The sequence below is a fragment of the Protopterus annectens genome, chromosome 2.part0 (genome assembly GCF_019279795.1).
Source record: "Protopterus annectens isolate FY-2018-M chromosome 2.part0, PAN1.0, whole genome shotgun sequence".
Lineage (NCBI taxonomy): Eukaryota > Metazoa > Chordata > Ceratodontiformes > Protopteridae > Protopterus > Protopterus annectens.
This window is the reverse complement of record NC_056728.1, coordinates 1,552,865,024-1,552,886,997: the sequence shown is the minus strand read 5'-3', so window position 1 is coordinate 1,552,886,997 and position 21,974 is coordinate 1,552,865,024.

Below are 21,974 nucleotides of genomic sequence, written 5' to 3'. Positions count from 1 at the left end.
TACACATGACACTCACAACACTTGCTACTGTAATGACAGCACATAGGCGCATGTATTATACATGGCATTACATACAGTTATTAAAGATGTCATTAACCTGCTATGTTATCTTACTGGGTTATGAGCACTGGTTACCAGGGCTGAGCCATGCCTAGCAGGTATCAACATTGCCGCAATATAACAGCAAAGCTGATTTGTGTACTGGTAAGTGAAGGCTGCACTGTGTAAGTGTCAGTACATTTACCCATAGCTTAGCACTACTTAGCTTCATGCAAACCCACGCAAACGTGCTTAAACCTGCTCAAAACTGCCTTAACCACTCTCTATCTGACAGCCCTTGTCCTGCCTAGAAACAAAATTATCAGCCCTTGCAGGTCTTGAATCCAGGACCCTGTACACTATAGTCACAACATTTAACCACTACGCCATGACTTCTGTGAAGACAGCTGTTGTTTTTCCAATATATCTGTCAATACACATATTGATTAGTAATGAACATTTGCCTTTACTTCCACAATTGTGTAGTACTTGCTATTAATATGACTGTTGCATCACATATGTTGTTTTATCATAATGTAAACATAGCAGAAACATATGGTGAGATACATCTGGGAGGGTATACACAACCGTGAGGTTTACACATGACAGAAATATGGATATATACATATAATAGTTTGATATATGTCTACATGTATATACACATGTATATTCATACATATGTCTGTATACACATCTGTATAGTGCAACATATATACAGACCATGTGTACATCATTTTGTGTGTATATATATATATATATATATATATATATATATATATATATATATATATACATACGTGTGCGTATAGCTATATATGTATGCACATACTATGTGTACAGATATGCCTATTCATGTAGATATATATGTAGATATCTATAACTATATGTGCATACATATCTATTCTGTTGTACCTAGTACTGTCAATACATATGTATATGTGCATATGTATCGCTATCTGTATATGTGTAGACATATATTGCTGTGTATATGTATATATCTGAGTGTTTATGTGTGTGTATATATATATATATATATATATATATATATATATATATATATATATATATATATATATATATATATATATATACATATATGCACATATACATACATATACATATCCATCTATGTATGTCGATATGTATATGTGTATATATCTATATAGATGTATGGATAATTATATATACATATATGTTCACCATATGTCCTGAACATGGAGTGGAGCCCTACCTCAGCCCCAATAGTCCCAACCACTTAGTGCAAGGGGATGTCAGGTATGTATTGCAGGTATATATGTAGACTATTGCTACTGTAATAGGGGTTGTCTTCACAGACATGTTGTGTGTGGGAAGTCACGTCTGCTTTTAACATGTGCACCATTGGCTACTGACAGACATCCTAAGGACATCATAGTACAATTCCACTGCTAGCACAGTAATGATCCTGTGGACTACAGCAGAGATATGGCCAATAAATGTGGACAGTCTGACATACTCTGGTCAGTCCAGAGGTGTACACAGAACCCCTTAGTGCAAGACATGTGGACCAAGCCTGACAATGTGGATGGTAACAGCCATGCAGATGGGTACATCACGTAAATACTGGTATACATTTGCCCCCATAGGTTATGCATTCACACACCCCTGTCTGTCCTGGCACATAATAACCACTGGTACAGAGGTGCCATGGCCACATACTGCCCACTAGCTAGTGACATACATCTGTACAGCATCCCACTGCTTTGTCTGACATACATGACTGTTATGGTGGCCTGACAGCAGTACATCTGTCAAGTATTTCGACATAACATCACAGTGGGTAAGTACACCAAGCTGCTAGGCATGCAACAAAGCACTGTGCAGGCTACAGGCAGACTGCCGCAACACTGGCCTACATTTCTTATGGGGGAATACACATGTAACTGCATATATAGCAGGCTCTACAGGCATGTCACAGCACAGAGTAACAGACACCTGTGTGAAAGTGCATAACCACAATGAATGTGAACACAGCCACAGCCACATATGGTAAACTAGCATAATATTACAGTATATGGACTATCTGAGCAACACCATCCTCATATATGCCACTCACACACTATCCCTACATATACTGGGCCACTACTCAGTGTGGTCCGATGCCTGTCTGTGGTATGTGACATGTGTGTGTTTGGCCCTACAAACATGTAAGCTGATAGGGTAACATACAGTGGAGCAGCATGTAACATAAGATAGAACAGGACCAAGAACAGTGACACCTACCACAGTCTGTACACAGGCCAAGGTACATATTCACAATACAAACACTGTCAACTATCACCATATGTACACAGACCTCAGTACTATATTCACAACCACAGAATGCCCAGGTTATGTCCTCAAATATAACCCCTACTATACATAACATGTGTAGCAGTCTGGTATCTCAATGGCTTGTTATCAGATATGATGTCAATAAATGATGGTGTACAGAACATATTCACTACTTATCGCATGACATATGTACAAAGGATGACTGAGTTATGGCTGGAGGCACAAACACAGGGCCAATATTGACATGTTACTTTGATAACCTCATATATTTACTGTAGTAACAGGGTTTGTTGTGACATATGTCCTATGAGAGATATGAAATCAGTAACTCTCATGGCAGTCACCATGTACTGATTGCAATCCACACACTATGCTTCTGCAGTTCACAGATAGGTGCTCTGTGAGTAAAACAAGAAACAAAAGGCACCACACACTTCCCAGTCTGCAGATGACCCTACATATGGGGGTTTCCTCAAAACATAGCACTGTCATGACAGGTATTAAAACATGTAGACCAGCCATATCCACACATGCCCTGTAAAACCAACCTTACTGCAAATGCAGAATAGCAACACTTACATTCTGTAGTCATGTCAGGCACATCCCCCTCCTGTGTGTTGGCCTGTTTCCACAGTGTATGTTGTTAGAAGTAAATCCCCAATCCATCTGCGATGCTGTTTGTCAAACACCAGATCTAGGTCCTGCTCACAGTGAATGAAAAGGCCCAACACCAACATGATGTTCCTAGATATTGGAGTGTGTTTCCATGTAATTGTCTATGGGAATGTTACCACAGCTGTAGCACATGCAATCAGCTAGAAGAGGGTTACAATTCATGCAGAGGCCAACAGCTGATCAAGAGCATCACTTATCAAACACATGCTGCTGCTTAAACAAAGCAGGTGTAGTTCTCCACATCCACCAGAGAGGGAGTGAGAGAGGCAGACAGAGGCAAGGATAAGTCAGGGACGGGGTGGGAGAGTAAAATCTAAACATGTTTGTGTCACACACCTACCAGGACAGGGTATCAAACCCCTGACTGACTATGTACTGCTATCACATGTCTATGTAGTTATTGGATGCACCACATAGCTTACATGTTGAGGAGCTCTCCAAACATATATGTGATGGTGAGTGACATCTGCAACAGTGATATGGTAGCAATATGGTAGGTGTAGTACACATGCCTGTCTGAATGAACAGGTGTCAGTGTCAACACAGCCACACTCTGTGAGGGACTCGCACACACTGACACACTTGGCAGGGTCAGGGATACACTTCCTCACTAGTTAGTTTGCCACAATACAGTACTGTGCAGGTATCACATGCACCACATGGGTTATCCAGAGGTTATATAGGCAAAGGGTATGTGGAAGTGTCTGACATCAGACAGCATGCTAGTGGGGGTTGTAGTGAATGTGAATGTGGTCAAAAGCATCATACACTACACACACAGACACAGGGTGCCAGTACTGACATGCATGCGTGCATTGCTTCATGGGTGCATAGTGGTTGACTGTGCCAAAAGGCTATACAAGGCTAGGTGAAGGGTATATCTTGGCATCAGGTCACATGACAATGGTCTGCAGTGTGGCTCAGCGGTGCAGTGTCTGTATTGACCCACACAGGTGGGTATTGTATTCACCATCCAGTCACCTGGATAGCTATTGTGTGTGGCCATTGCTGATCAATGCTTGCCATGTATGTGTTCTTAAGTCCATGACATGGACACTGTCTGGGATGTGCACACATCCCACTTGCATGTACAGTGACAATGAAACTGTACCTGGGGTGTCTGGCCCATGTTGTATACACAGATTGTTATAATCAGATGTGCCTGTCCTGGCCTCATGTGCTCAGAGCAGGTAATGAACAGCAGGTTGACCCTGCATCTACATTGAAAGCATGATGTAGGTATTCCCTGGTATCAGTGGCATCTGTCCATACAGTGGCAGGCGTCCAGTGGGGAGCATAGTGAATGCACACTGTCTGCATGTACATGCTTATTTTACTGATGGACAGGGTGCTATGCCATCTGCCGTCCACTGCAATCACACCACGGTTACTATCTGTGGGCAATATGCAGGGTATTACCAACATAGAAGTTGTTGCCTAGGCAAGTGTGTTTGTGTATGAGACATGGGTTGAGAGTGTTCTCTGTGTAATACATGGATTGTTAACTTTGTTCACCAGGCCTTGATGTCACATGTAGGGGTATGGATTACTACCCCAACCTCTCAGCTATTTCACATCTGTTATCCTTGTAAGGTGGACATTGTGACATATAATGGGCCACCATAAAATAACTTTGCAAAACCCACTCCTAAATAAGTCCACACTCACAGCCACCTCCACAAGAATATGAATGAGAAACACAGACATACCCACACACACACAGACAAACATGCACCTGCCATGTCTGGGATTAGAACTCCTACCTAACTAGTTTATTACAATACAGCATTTTGCAGATCTAGGATGTGCCACAGAGATTATTGAAGTTTTCCCTTCCCTTCCCAAATGTGTATTTCACAGTGAATGAATTCAACACCCTTGCCAAAGTAGAAGATTTGAATTGTAGGGAGTGTGACTAGACTAAAAAGGCATTGCTCCCTACACAGACAGAAACACAGAAACACAGTTTCCATGTCTGGGATTAGAACGCCTACCTAACTAGTTTATCACACTACAGGATTACACAGTTATAGGACGTGTCACAGAGATTACTGGGCTATACCTTTCCCAAAGGTGTATTTCACAGTGAATGACATCAGCAGCCTTGCCAAAGTAGGGTATTTGAATTGTAGTGAGTGTGACTAGCCTAAAAAGCATTGCTCCCTACACCAACAGAGACACACACTTGCCATGTCTGGGATTAGAACTCCTACCTAACTAGTTTATCACACTACAGCATTACACAGTTACAGGACATGCCACAGAAATTAATGAGTTGCACCTTTCCCAAAAGTATATTTCACAGTGAATGTCATCAGCAGCCTTGCCAAAGTAGGGCATTTGAATTGTAATGAGTGTGACTAGGCTAAAAAGCATAGCTCTCTACACAAAGTAACACACACTCACAAACATCCACACTTGCCATGTGTGGGAAAAGAACTCCTACCAAAGTACTATATCACCCTACAGAATTATGCTGTCATAGGATATACCACAGAGATTACTGGGCTACAACTTTCCCAAAGGTGTATTTCTCTGTGAATTGTAGTGAGTGTGACTAGCCTAAAATGCATTGCTCCCTACACAAAGAAACACACACACACAAACATCTGCACTTGGCATGTGTAGGATTAGAGCCCCTACCAAAGTATGATGTCACATTATGGCATTATGCTGCTATAGGATGCACCACAGAGATTACTGGGCTACACCTTTCCCAAAGGTGCATTTCACAGTGAATGACATCAGCAACTTTGCCAAAGTAGGGCATTTGAATTGTAGTGAGTGTGACTAGCCTAAAAAGCATTGCTCCCTACACAGACAGAGACACACACCCAGAAGCCATGTCTGGGATTAGAACTCCTACCTAAGTAGTTTATCACACTATAGCATTACAAAGTTTTAAGACATGCCACAGAGATTACTGGGCTTCTTTATTTCCAAAGGTGTAGTTTAAGTGGAGGACATCAGCAGGCTTGTCATTGTAGGGCTATGGGGAGGGCAGTGTGTGTGCATGGGTCATAGCACATTCATCTAGAGGTTGAAACACCACATGCAGGCCCACACAGGGTTATATTCTGCAGATATGTGTATACAGCTGCTACATGGCTACTGCCTTGTACAGTCATGTTGCACAGCTAGCACTTGCACCACATAGTCTCTAATGCTGACAGTTACCAGTGACTAATTTCTACAGTGAGTGGCATTTACACATCATGTGGTTGTAGCCATTTGGCTGTGTGCTGGGTGGGACAGGTCTCATGATGGATGGCTCTTTGTCACAGTCACCCTCTTCCACACATCTATGTATGTCTACTTTTGGCATATTATAGTGTGTTGTCCTTGGATATATGTCTGTATTCCTATCCAATGTGTGTGCAAACCTTGACTGGTGCATACTGAGGAGTGTAGGTAACATCTGCAACTGTCAGATATGTATGGTCCACTGTTGTTTTCAGAAATGGGCTTCATTTGTTTAAGTTTGTGAGCATGCCCAGTATGACATTTCAGTATGTTGTTGTTTGACATTTCCTTCATTTCTCTAAGTGTGTGAGCATGCCCAGTGTGCCCTTCTGTATTGATTGAGCGGATCCAATCCAGGTAGTTTGTACTCCAGTGCAGACCTTTGTGTTGTACACCTACATGTAGCAAACTGTTTTTGCAGGGTATCTGTAGATCATTTGGCAATATGGGGTTAAACTGTGCAAGTGATAGTGTGTACTGTAGGTGATTGTGTCTGTGCTGCTTCTGCTACATGGTACTGGTGTTAGCAGAGATATTCAGACAAGTGCACTGTTATACACTGTGATGTTTTATGTCCTCAAGTACTGTCAGGTTGACATTCTTGCTCACAGTGATGTCCTGGGGAACAAGGGTGAATGCAGCTGTGTCTGGTATTGTGGGCAAATACCTACATATTCATGGAAAGTTATGCCATTCTGGAGCGGGAGCTGCAGACACTTGCTGCTGGGTCTGTGTATCTGGTTCAGCACCTTGGTACAGTGCTGGCAGAGGATAACATACTTGTACATCCATTGACATGACAATATGGCCTTTTCTTGCTCTAGCAGTACCTCACAGCTGTACAGATTCACACAGGTTACCCACAGACAGGGGTCATATGTCAGGACATTACCCCTATTGTTGTGTATGGGCAGGTTTGTAGCCACCCATTTATGTGTTTGCAGCCAGGTATAGTGTGTGCACACAGCTGTGTGTCAGACCTTGCACATTCCATGCTGCCAATGCTCAACCCCCCCTATTATTCTATCCTCTTCCATATATTATGCATGCATTCTCTGATACTTTCCCTAAGGTTGTCACCTCATCACCGCTGTGTTTTGGTGTTAGTACACAGTTCATGCAATGGGACATGGTAGACATGTTACTGCGGTTTGTCCACATGGCCTTGCATATGGCTTATGTGGAGTGTGTTATGTTATTTGGGTGTCCATGACATAACATGCATTGGCAGTACTTGTGAGACACAGGCCTTTGGCAGAGGCCTGTAGGGCATTTGATGGTGATGCATGCCAGCTGTAGCAGGCCGTTGCATTCTGTCATTCCTCAGTCCCAGACTGCTATACAGTATATTCCCCTGGGGTGACAGGGTAGGTGGGCTAGGTGTTCATGCCAATACTTTCTATCAGTATTGATCAAGTGGTGTAGATGCTGGCAGGGTGCTACCTACAGCTAGGGACACACCTGCTACATTCTTTTACTATTGCCATATACAGGTGGGGGTCATATTGTACTCATTCCCAACAGCAGGGATACGACCAGAGAGGTACCTATAGGTGGTATTTAGGTGAGCTGGGTGCTTGTGTGCTATGGACATTACTTGCATCTGATGCACAGATATGCATGGGGCATTCCAGTTATGCTGGCATGTGCAGGTACAGCAGCTTTTTCCCAATACATCAGTTCTATCACCTTTGTGATCTGCAAATGTTCGGGCAGATGACAGCGGTATTCCCTACTTCAGGCCCAGATAATGTGATGCATACCTGTATGTACAATTCCAAGGGTGTGTCCATTTTACATTTACACATTATATACTGTATGTCTGAGGTACTTTCCCCTGTGTATTGCTTGTATATCTAGCCCAGCAGCCATGCCATGTCAATATTTCAGATGGTGACACATACTACCACCATACATTTACAGTGGCTTACTGCTAGCATGTGTTATACTAGTGGAATTGTCATTAGTACTGCAGTTGTGAGGACTAGGCCCTGTCATCAGCAGTAGTGGGCAATGGCCACCAGGTCATACTTCAACATGCATACATACTGACCACTCTAACACAATATGAAGCACACACCAACCCAACACACACACATACCTGTATATTGTACAAATGCTACAATCTATCCTGCCACCTCGGCCACCTCTGGGCATCTGTGCTCCACTGGGATTATACCTACACATACATGTTACTATATGTCTACATAGGATTGGGGGGCACACCTGACTGTTACTACATTTCTTTATAGAATATGGGGGGCACACCTGACTGTTTCTACATTGCTACACATGACTGGGGGGCACACCTGCCTGTTATTACATTTCTACATAGGATTGGGGGGCACACCTGACTGTTACTACATGTCTACATAGGATTGGGGGGGGACACCTGACTGTTACTATATTTCTACATAGAACTGAGGGGCACACCTGACTGTTACTACATGTCTACATAGGATATGGGGAGGCACACCTGACTGCTTCTACATTGCTACACAGGATTGGGGGTCACACCTGACTGTTACTACATGTCTACATGGGATATGGGGGCACACTTGACTGTTTCTACATTGTTACAGGATTGAGGGGGCACACCTGACTGTTACTCCATGTCTACATAGGATTGGGGGGGCACACCTAACTGTTACTACATGTCTACATAGGATATGGCAGTGGCACACCTGACTGTTTCTACATTGCTACACAGGATTGGTGGGCACACCTGACACTTGTACACATTTGCTATGACTGTACTGGTATGTCAGGTACTCCATTTCATTCTGTTTTCTAATCTATCATGCTGACTAGAGGCATATCAGTGTACTACAGGTCGTATGTTTGATTGACCTACATATTAGTTTCTGACTTCCTACCCTTAACAACTAACATCCCACTGCCTGACCTGATGTAGTCTGTCTGTATAAGCCTGGGGGGGGGTTACCCATAGTCATCATTCAGTGGCCTTAGCACAGCCTTTGTTTGTGTTTGTCTACACCTGTCCTGCTGGCTGTCACTGTTGTTGGGTATGTGAACCTCCTGACTGGCATGTGTGTGTTATATGGACACACGTGTCTCCCAGCACATTTCCTGCAGTGGGTTTTGTCACCATGTGTAGTACTGGCTATTATGGTGACACCAGTATGTGTTACAGCTCTTATGCTGCCACTATAAGTGTCTACTATCTGCTGGCATCCCATTCAGCCACCCAATTCCCTTGCATGCTCACATCTATACCATAAATTCAGGTAACAACACATACTACTACAATTGGTAATTGGTAAGTTGAGTGAGTTACCTTGTGGATGTGCCAGTATTGAGTGTGATGCGAGGACTGCCTATGTCGGATGCACATAGTACACTACCTACACATGCTTGAGCACAGGTAGTGTCATGTTTGGCATCCCTTTTACTGTATGTGCGAGTCAGAGAGAGGTGTCATTCCCTGGGTCCCTCCTGTGTCAGTGTATGTGCTATGCATTGACTCGTTGCCAAAGCCAGACATACTGGGCACGCCTCCTTCTGCCTACTGGGGCAGGCTCAGGTTGTTCCTCCTCTGAGTCACTCTGTGCCTGTGCAGGCCTTGGCAATGGTGGGGGGCAGTGTGGCCCTGCCCCATGCTGTTCCTGCTGCAGCTGTTTCTGCAGGATCATATTGTGTAGCACGGCACATACAATGAAAATTTGAGTACATGTAGCTGGTGAGTACTACAAGGCTCCACTGGATGTGTCCAGGCACCAAAACTGTGACTTGAGCATCCCAAACACACACTCTATTATAATTCTGGTCTGTGCGTGTGCCTCATTGTGGAGTTCTTGTTCAGGTGTGTGTGCATTTCTGATGGGTGTCATCAGCCACGACTCCAATGCATAACCAGCATCCCCCACTAGGTGACTGTAAGGGATGTCCCCATTGGCAAATCTCTTATACAGCTGTGTCAGATGCCAGATGTGGGAATCATGATAGCTTCCAGGGCAGCCAGCACACACATTCATTATTATGCTCTGGGCATCACACATGACCTGGCAGTTGATGGAGGGGAAGCCCTTGCAGTTGATGTAGACCCTACCCCACTCACTGGGTGGTGCTTTGATGCATATGTGCGTGCAGTCTATAGCACCCACTACCTCAGGGTGTTCTGCTATTTGGTGGAAGAGATGCATATTGCTGGCCAACACCTCATGGGTGTTGGGGAAATATACGTGCTCACCGGCATGTGCTGACATGGCATCCAGGAACTGGTGGAGTACCCTGGATGCTGATGCCTGTGAGATCCCCATGATATCTCCAGTTGGCCTTTGGACAGTACCTATAGCTAGTATTCTTAGGCCTACACATACCTTCCGTATCCACTGGGATGGGTTCCCCTCTGTTAGTTTTGTGTGTGGGTCATGACCGGCACAGCTCAACAATTTACTGTAGGAGTTCCCTGTCCACCCTATAGCGATCCACTATCTTCAGCTCATGTAGCCCCTGGTAGGTTAACCTGTATCTGTACACTCTTCCCTGTCTCCGTACTGTGGGTTGGTCGACAGCATTCACATCCTCACCACCCTCAGCATCTTCCGCATATTGTTGTTTGATAGCTATTGCAGCCCCTATCATTTTGTTGTTTTCGTTTGTTAAAAGTTCCCCACTTGTATACACTGGTGGTGTCGAGTATGTGGGAAAAAACAGAGTGAAAGGTGGTGGTATAGTTTATAGTAGTGTTCTGGGCTGGGCTGGGTTGCTGCCTGTGTAATTGGCTGATTCTGATACATTTCACCTGCCAGCTATGCTAGTTCTCCTTGATTACCCTCCTACTACTGTTATTCCTTCCCATTGCCTTCCTGTTTAAGCCCAGGGGTGTGCCATGAAAACACAGTGCTCAAATGTGCACAGAGCTGCTATTTCCTGGTTTACTTTTTTTTGTTCCTTTAAAATCCAGTGTGCAGCCTGCACACCCACTTAGGCAATGTAAAGAGTGCTAGGCAGCCTTAGACACATCCCCTTGCTTAGCTCTGCTAAACTAAGAGCTCCAATCCACTTACAGTATGCCTGACACAACCCCTATGATGTTAGCTAACTCCTAGGCTTGCACCAAGCTATTCCTGTTCTTACACTGTTGGGTGCTGACTAGCATGCAGGAGAAATCTGGGATTCAGTATCATTCCCCTCATTTGCATAGAATTGCCTGCTGATGCATAGTTACAGGTCCCACACTGCGCCTCCCCCTTTAGCAACCACTATTCACTAGCCATGTTGTCTTCTGCCTGCCATTGAGTATATTGGCAAAATAGTGCTTTTGATTAGAATGCTTATTTTTGTTTTTTTTTTCTTATTTTTCACCCAATCCCATTTGTGCGCCACTGCCCTATGCTTAAACTGCCAAGATCGACTAACCGCTGCCCAACGCTTAAACCGCCGAGATCGACTAAAAAAAAAAAACTTGATTTTTTTTATTTTTGCAACTGTGTTCCATGCCAATTGCCTTATACTTGGCCATTTGCATGCTTTCTACATAATATCCACCCTTTATTTGGAGCTGTCATGGCTCCGTTTTGTAGTTTGCAGAAATGTATTCTGTTACTGGTGGAGTACATTTCTGCAGATTACACTAGTCCTGCATGGCCAGCTTCCAGCTTCCTGGATCACAAATTCACCTCATTTGCATGGATTTTTCCTGAAAATGAGGTAATTTTCATGCAGGGTCTGAGTCCATACAGGACTAGTCCAGGAGCACTTGTGCACATCCCTACAGCTTATTCCTGGATTGCACGGCAGACATATTGCCTGCTGGAGCTCCTGCACTAGTTCTGCACACCGTGCAGGGCTTGCTGAATCTGGGAGTAAGAGTTATTTATAGTGGTACTGACTTTGACAAATCAATATTGGTGTGGTGCTTTGATACTATGATTTCATTGCGCATTCTTAACGTGAAGGTGCATAGAGATAGCCTTTGTCTTATGCACTGTATGATTCTGTTTACATAAAATGATAATAAGCTAATCAACCCAAATTAGAAAAATGGAAAATGACACATTTGAAGGAATTGCATTCCTGGCTTATTACAGTGTAGGAGATATGCTTTGATAAACTAAGCATAAAGCACAACACAAGTATAACTAGATGAGTGTGGTAGCATCCTTTCAAGTTCACACATTAAGAGGATAATACTATTTCTGGAAAAAATGTGCTCCTTTATATTAGAAAAACATTTATAGCATTTATAGATGTCAAGCTTCTTATGTGGGGGTCAACAGTTTCCTTGGAGGAACCATGTTTATCATTTTCATTCTGAACACTTCACAAACATTGTCACACAGAAAGTTTAGAGATGCAATGAATAGGCTAGTAACCTTTCATTAGGAAGCAAGAATCAAACAATTGGCTATAAATGGCATGGATTTAGATGTCTATAGATGAATGTGTCTTGATAGAGTTTCTGCATATTTGAGTGAATGAAGTTAAATTTATTACCGTATCTGTTGAATTTTTTTCTCAAATTAGACATAGGAGGTGCACACCACCAATAAATTGTCCATAATCATTTTATGTGGCTGAAATTAAATCTCTTTAAAAAAAGTAACTTTGGCATGTAGCTGAAGAGAAAGATTATATTTCATGTACAGTTATGCACAGCCTGCTATTTATGTAAAATTGTAACCATACTCAAAGTTGCCCCTGCCATAATACAGCTTCTTCATTCATTTGCCTCAACCAGAAATTAGACCTTCCATTCAATTGCTTCTTGCAGCCCTTGTTGTTTGACGTCTGTAACCACCACTGATTCTTGAAGGCATGTTGGTATGTTCTACAGTGGGCAATGGTACTACTATCAGGTAATGCTTATTTAAGGTACAGGATAACTTTAATGTTGTATTAATTAACTCAGTTCACAATAAAAGACAACACACACACACACACACACATATATATATATATATATATATATATATATATATATATATATATATATATATATATATATATTTATAAGCCACAATGGGTTGCCCTTTGTTTCATAAAAAGAGACATGGGATAATGAATTGCATGGTTTCATCTGAACAAATATCTCACTGGTTGGTTACAATTGCCCTTTTCTCTAATTCTGTAGGTAAATCCTGGAATCTTCTCCGTTGTGACCTCTCCTCACTCACCTCATTATCTCTCTTTAAAAATAGCCTTAAACTTCTCCTCAAAACTCACTGGCTATGCCCTTGTTCAAAACCAGACTAGCCATCTACCTCTACTAATTTGTCTAACCTAGCCAGTGCTTACTAGCCTCTGCTACTTTGTTTCCATCTTATCATATTTTTCTTATCTACCCCTTTTCTTTTTTTATATCCTCTGTTTACTTTCTCTTCTTAAGTAACTCCTTTGCTATATTACTACTCACCTAACTTCCTTTGTTTACCTATGACCTAACCTGACTTATGTCTGCATACCTGAAATTTCACTGTTTTATGATTTTTGTCCGCAATAATATATCCTGTTACAAACTCTGTACCGTTAATTACTTAATACCATTGTTGATGATTTTTATTTCCTCTTTGAAAGTTGCTATTTTTATTGGTATATTGATATTTTTTTTGTAGTGCTTAAACTTGTACTATTGTAGTTAGACCATGTCTTGGAGCTTATCTCCCCGGGCCTCTACTGAAAAAGGACATGTATCCAGCTAGACTAGCCTGGTCAACAAATGTAAAATAAAAAATATGCCACTTTTATTCAACTCTTGATTTTGCAGTACACGGGGCTCATGCTGACAGTCCCTTACTTTTTGAGATATATTTTTTATGTGGCATTTTGGCTAACTTGTTTTCACTGGGATTGTATACTCCATGATTTATATGTGTTACAGATGGGCTAAGAATATGCCCTGTGCTCACCATATTACAGAATCACTAAAGCTTAAGGGGGTTGATTAACTCAAACATAACTGATAAATGAAATTTCACTCAATATAGGCAGACATGAGTTTTTTGGTCATCGGAGAATAATACGCTACATACCTCTATCTAGATATTTATGGTAGTCTTTCTACCTGTCATCTGAAGGCCTCCATTTCTTCATATGCCAACCTTGGGAACAAACACATACTATGAAATGTTGTCTTTCATATCATTGTTAAGGGGTATTGCTTGGTGACCAATCTTTTTCTGAATTTACAGAAATGATAGCCATCCTGATTATAAGCATTTTGCAGTCAATAAAAATGCTTTTACAGCACAATAGTATATCTGTGCAACCTACTGTGAAGTTACTGTGACTCTCCTTCGCCCTCCTCAGAGGCTAGTGCATGGACTGGATGAAGGGGCAGTGGTGAATAGGGGTACAGTCTCACAATCTACACAAAAGCCACAAGTTAATGTATGACAGTGATGGTCTGCAGGTGCATGAACAATATATCTGACCACCAATTGTGTAAGCAGCATGGCTAGACTGCATACATCTGTCAAAGTTGTGATGAACAACAGCCGCACCCACTTAAGCTTTACAGTGAAAAGCTAAAGCAGAGTTATAACATTGGGTTTGTAGAATGTCACCCACCCTGCATTAAGCCCTAGGCCTTCCAACGTTATCATACCAGGAGTAAATGAAACTTATTCAAGATAATTTTGCATATGCACAGAAATACACAGACACATAAACACACACACACACACACACACACACACACACACGCAAACTCACTCATACGTACTTTTGAATTTTGCATATTTACTATTGGTGTGAACCAATATATGCTGTTTTGTGGATGACGAATTTATAGAAGATGTTCAATAGCATGCTGGATCATGGCAAATCTTCCAAAGTCTGTGGAGTTGAGGTAACATTTTGCTGTTTACCGGTCCTGAAAGGTATCAATGCAGTAAGTATAAAGTGAAGCTCAAAATTGTTCAAGGAAACAACTACAATATATATTTCTGTTATCTAAACAGGTAATTAATATTATCATTAATAAGCTGAATAATCCCATTAAAGCTATAAGGTTTCACAAGCAGTTAAAAACCTTTCTCTATATTTATTTTTCATTTAGGGAAAAAAAGCCTTGGGTCCCTCTGAGCACCTATTTAATGTCCTATTCCTATCAATCCAGGATGAAACTCAGACTTATTAAGTTTTGTCCAGGATAAGTTTCCTGACCAAGAAGGGACTTTAGTAGTGGTGAGGGTGAGAGGTGCTGAGGGAAGCTGATGTGTATTAACTTTTGTTTAATTTATTTCTATCCATGTATGGGAGGAAAAGAAAACTGGAGATTAATTCAGAGGAGACAAGATGAGGCAAAGGTGCCTTTGATAGTAAAAATGGTATAAACTTTGTATTTTTGAATAAAGATAATAGTGAAGCAAACTACCTCAGGAGCTCAGGCTTGGCAAAGCTTATTAGCAAATGCATATTAAAATTTGATCTGTCAGGAGAGGCAGAAAATGGTTGAGTTTTGCTCATTATTTTTATATGCAGAAATCTTCCAAGCTGGATTTTCATTGTGCTCATAGGCTAAAAAGTCCCCAGACTGATATATCAGTTGTACAGGTTGTAGCTTATTCCAGTCATTATGCCCTATTCCTTTGCATTACATTTGGAGAAATAACATTTTCAGATGTCTTAGTAATTGTTAAAAATTCCTTTCTAGATGTTCATGATGTTTCATAATATCAGCCCCGCATTCTCAGGTGTGTGTGTGTGTGTGTGTGTGTGTGTGTGTGTGTGTGTGTGTGTGTGTGTAATATAGATGTCAGGTGCACAAACATCTAAGTTTAATTGCTAATCCTCTTGGGTGGTCCTGGCATCAGTAACTAGATCATCTTTTATCTGTTAAAATGTTTGACTTCAAGGCATCAGTATCTTGAAATTGCAGAAGTATAACTCTTGCTACAAGTCAAGGATATAAAAAAGGTAAAAGTTATTAAATAGTTTTTATTTATAATTTTGTTATTATCTCTATAAGCTACTAGATGTTTATAAAGTAGACACTTAAAGTAATGCTATGCAGTCAGGGTCTACCAATCTCGATCTCATTATAGAGCAACAAACCCCATGTTCTTGGAAGATCTTGACACATAGCATGCAGATCACAGATCAGTTTGCATTCAGGAGCCAATGCTCATAAAATACCAGTGAGGAAATGCAGACCCCTAGGCTTATGTATTGCAATATTCCTGAGAAAGTTTTTCGATTTATTATATGTACCCATCTGTAAAGAAGAAATAATTTTTATGCAGGTAAAATTAAACTTTTAAAATATCTGGTGCTGGCTGAAGTTCTAACAACATTTATCAAATAGCTTTCACCTACTGCATCATACTTATTATGGCAGCCTGCTAAGTAGCTGTCAGTAAAAAGAAGAATCATTTCATCTTCAACACAAGTGGTCATGATGTATTTTTTAAAACCTGATAAACCCCCTACATCCTTTATAACTGTTGTCCAGTCTCTTTCCTCATTTTAGATTAAATGAGCTGCCATTAAGACAAAAGAAAGTCACAGCTATACTTTGTCATATTTAACAAAATAGAGATTCGGTGCCCCCCCTTACTGAAATTGGGACTTCAGGTACATGTTATAAGACTGGCATTATATGTATAGCAATAGACAAAGGAGGAATTGTAAGATATTAAAGGCTTCATATTGCTTCAAAAATCTTAGAACACCTACCGAAGGGAGTTTGATCAGGGCTATTGCGTTTGAGGTTCATTATAATCTCAGATAGATTACCCTGTTGTAATTGGTTAATACAGATTACTTGACAGTTAGTAAACTCAATAAAACATGCTGCTCTGTTTAGGGATTGCTTGATGAGGTACAGACAAACTAGTCAAACAATCTCGATAGTGAACTTAGGATTCTTCGTGGTCTGCATTGCAGTGATAAAGCAGTAATAGAAAAATTACCCTGGTTAATTCCAGACTCTAGCTGTATTCATAAATATCAACAAATAGCCCATTGCTGTTCCTCAGACTAATGTGCAGATAATAGTGCAACATGAATGCTGGCTTTTTTCTCTCTTTTTTACTTTTACTGCATTTTTATACTGAGTTTCTCTATGCTGTGTCCAGCTCACAAACTACTGCTCTAAGCGTACACTTCACACAGGCATCCAACACTTTTTCAGAGCCAGTGTGAGAATTGTAGCATCACTGGTCCAGTCAGCTGAGCAATCACAAGCTATAACTCATGGCTTCAGAAATCGCTGTCTTCCTTCCCATCTACAAAGCGTATGATCTTGTTGTTTATTTCCTATTTCTGAGCAGGCTTGTGGAATTAGGCTGTAATCAAGATGTGCTACAGTGGTGTAAATGCCTTCTTACAGATTGCAACCATGTTATTTACTGGAACAATGCTATGTTAACAATCTATGCATCAAACATCTGAGTTCCGCATCTATCAGAGGTTCCCCTGCTTTATTTTTCACAAATAGAATGCACATTCACACAAATGGAATGCATCTCTAGTAATATGCTTATGAGTTATGACACATTGCTATTGCATTGTTCAGATAGCAGCAAATAGTTAATGCAGGTCCTGCTAGATGGGCTCAATGCCCTGAGCTACCAGTTGCTTCCAAGTAAATTACTGCTGAATGAAAAGAAAACAAATGTACTGATATTTGTTAAAAAAAAAAAATAAAAATAAAAACATAAAAAAATCCCTTGAAGGACTATAGAGACACTGTGTTGTGGTATTATCAAAATATACTAAGATCATACAGTTCTAACAATAAACAACAAAATCAACTTCAAAGACCATATTGACCTGGCAACCAACGAGGGGAACAAAAGCCTTTGTGCTCTATACAAAGAAAACCTGATGTAGCACTTGCTGACCAGCACTTAGTAACTGAAACCCTCCTTGTATCTAAATCCCTATAGGAAACATCAGTCATGACTAACGTTAACAAACAGGTAGGGCCAAACTAGAATCAACTTAGAATAGTTAAATTCACAGTAAGTCTTCCTTTCTTCTTCTTTGCAAAATTGTTAGGCCTGAAGTGTAATGAGCTTGATGAGTCTCTGAAACATGATACAGTTTGCTCAATGCCCCTCCACAAATGTTTAAGAACTTTTGATAAGGTTTAGTTCACCTACTGCCTTGGAATATCTCTCTTACAATTCATGAGCCCCAGATTACGTATTTGGTACTGTGCAAAAGTCTTTAAAAATTAATGAAATAACTCTAGATTTCTTCCTGCTATCACTCTGAAATACTCTTTCTGATGACTATGACTAAATTCATTTCCTCATACAGCATATCTGAATTTACTCTCTCCTGCATTTGCGTTGTCTTGATTGTAGAATTATATAAATTGCTCCTCATTGTTAAGCATTGTTTGTAAATATCTTCGGCAGAAAGATACTGATAAATCCATTCTAATCACATCATTCCCAGTATTACATGCACCTGTATACAATCCATCTCTTTATTCCTCAGTATACTCCATCACCAGTCTCTTTATTCATCTCAACATAAATACTTCATCCAAAATGCACTACCTGTGTTTCTAACAGGAGTTTTTGTAATAATAATAATAATAATAATAATAATAATAATAATAATAATGATAATAAAACCATCTTGCTTTGCATAACTGAAGTATCAGCTAGGCATAGTCTATAAGACTTACAGTTCAGGTTACTCTTTCCTTAGGCAGTGAATGCATTTCATAAACTACATGACAGCAAATGCTATCCCTATTGTGCTCTGATACTGCTATGCAATTGTATATGAATGTGACTGATTTTTAGAACTGATCCACTGTGTATCAGCTCTGTATATGTAATCATGAAAAACGATGAATACAATTGTAGATCTGTAACATTATTCCTACTTTTGTTACTATTTGTTAATAATTTTTTTCTGTATTATATTATCATACTAGGCAAATTACTGTAACCATTTTTTTCACTTTTGTGTATTTTGTCTTTGTCTTATTGATATATAGAGCTTTTCTCCCCAGGCCTCTACTAAAGAGGTTTTTGTTGACCCATTCAGAATATCCCAGTAATGTAATGTAAATAAATAAATAAATTAACTGTTCTCATTGCATCAGGGAGGTTGTGTTATTGCTATATTATGCACAGTAAATTTGTACCATTTCAAATGTTGCTAGACTAATATAATCATGATCTATCTGGTTAAGTTACATCATTTTTTATATGTCTTTGTGCAGTGCATTATAATGTCTTCCAAATGCTTAATTTGTTTTTGTTTCAGACAAAGATGCACTGTTAGCGTACTATTATAGTAATTCTTTTTTATCTTCATGTCACCTGCTAAATGACTGTTTATGCATTTCTACATTATATTTTTACCAACAGTAGAATTTGTATATGTGGTTTTACATTACATTTTTTGTCAGCAGATAAATAAATAAGTATATCTTTTTACATTATATTGGCTATTAGCAGATGCATTTATGTAAATAGTTGTTGACCTTATATTTACTGTTTGCATCTAATAACTTTACTCCACATGTCTCTTCTCCAAATGAGCATTCCTTAGTAGGACTAATATAGCCACTGAAATATAAACTGATAAATAGCGAGTATGTCATTGTGTTTAAGAGTGCCCAGCATAAGTCTCACAGAAACATATGAACAATATTAAACAAGCAATCACAGGAATTTTAAGATGCCTCACTATATACACCATTAAGTAGGCACACTTACAAGTTCTTCATTCCCTTTACAAGCTCTTAACTGTGAGTTCTTGATAACCTTTACAAGCACTTAATAGTGATAACTTCCAAAATCAAGCAGGACTGCAAATGATAACCCATTTGTAAATGTATGTTTATTGATGCACTTGTCAAGATGAGCCTTAAAGATAGATAAAGTAGCACTTTGCTCAAGGTGACCAACGGTCCCAGTTTATCCAGGACAGTCCCAGTTTGGAAGTCTCTGTCCTAGAATTCCAAACATTGTCTTTGGGACACAGAAATGTCCCAGTTTAGACTGCTCAGTCTGAATGGTGACTTAGCTTCCCAGGGTGACCAGTTCCCCTGCTTTCCCATCCTAAGCAGTTCTGGGGACGTTGCAATTTTTCAGGGATGCCATTAGGTATGGGGTAAGGTCAGATGCCTTTGCTCTAGCAGGAACCTTCCAGGCCCTGTCACCATCAGTCACTCACTCCCTCAAGGACTTCCATCGTGGGGGATTCTGCTTGACCCCACTCACCCAGGCAGGAGCTCTCCAGGCCCTACACCCATCTGCCTGGTGCTCCCATACTGACTTCTGTCAGGGGCAAACCCTACAGACCTCCCCTTTGACCTGGCCAAGAGATCTTCCCCAGGTGTGACCCCCCCCATGTCAGGGGACTCCACTGTCTGCATGTCTCCTGCAGGCTGCCAAATCATGCCGGATAACTCATGCCCTCGGACCCTCTCAGGAGAGCTTCCCTCCAATCCTGTCTACTCCCCTAGAACTCCCCTCAGCCACTAAAGGGCAGATCCTCTCTCATGTAGGCTTCAGAGTTCCCCTGCTTTCCCATCCAGAGCAGCTCTGGGGACTTTGAGATTTTTTTTCAAGGATGGTGTCGGTTATGGGGTGCAGTTGGATGCCTTCATCCTGGCAGGAGCTCTCCAGGCCCCTCTGCCATCCACCCTGGTGCTTCCTCAAGGACTTCATTCATGGAGAGCTCTGCCTGACCCCGTTCACCCAGGCAGGAGCTCTACAGACCCTGCTGCTGCCCACCCTGGTGCTCCCTTAAGGACTTCCATTGTGGGGAGCTCTACCTAATCCTCTCACACAGGCAGGAGCTTGCCCAGCCCTGCCACTATCTGCCTCTCTTCCCCTTCCAGATTTCCATCCCAGAGGGGTCATGGTCCGTACTCCCTCACCCAGGCGAGAGCTGTCCTGTAAAATTCACTTTCCACCGCTCTCTCTCTCTCTCTCTCTCTCTCCCTTCCAGACTTCCAATGGGACTGACCCCCTCTGGGGATCCACTTCTATACAGGAGAGAGAGCTCTTTTCCAGGGTTACATATCTCCTAACTACTGGCAAATCATGCAGTGCCATGCATACTCTCGGAGCCTCTCAGGGGATCTTCCCTGTTTCATGGAATTCTGCTGGGCCACAAAGCCTCAGACAGTCCCTCATCCAGACTTCTGTGACATTGTTTCTCCACTTTGCATTGCACCTAGGGCTTTCAAACTCACAGGGGAGATGGCCCTGGGTCCCCCCACCTCTGCACTTTTTGCGGCACACCTCAGTCTCTCACCCCCCATGGTGCCAGGTGCCAACAAATGTGCATCACTTCAAGCCTCCTAGCATGTGGCCTATTGCCTCCTTCATGATGCTGTTCACAGATGGGCATCCCACAGTGCCTGGTGAAGGAGAGGAGGCCAACCTGCCTGCTGTGGTGCAAGATGACATGGCTGCCCTATATCCACTCCAATGGGGGCTGGGAGAATGGGATTGCAGACCTGGCTTCTGGGGTGGCCCTCAAGTGTCCCAGTTTAGGTCCTGTAACAAAATGGTCACCTTGACTTTGTTCCATCTGTAGTTGTAAGTTATTTCATAGGCTAGAAATATGTTATGCTTGACCTGTAGTGGTAACCTATTGCATAGGCTGGAAATTTATTGAGTTAAGAACCTAACACTCCAATGAGTCCTTTTTATGTATGTATGTATGTATATATGTATGTATGTATTTATTTATTTATACTGTGGATTTAGGTCCTGTGTCTAGGTGATTATAGAGCCACTGGTTTTGTAAAGAGA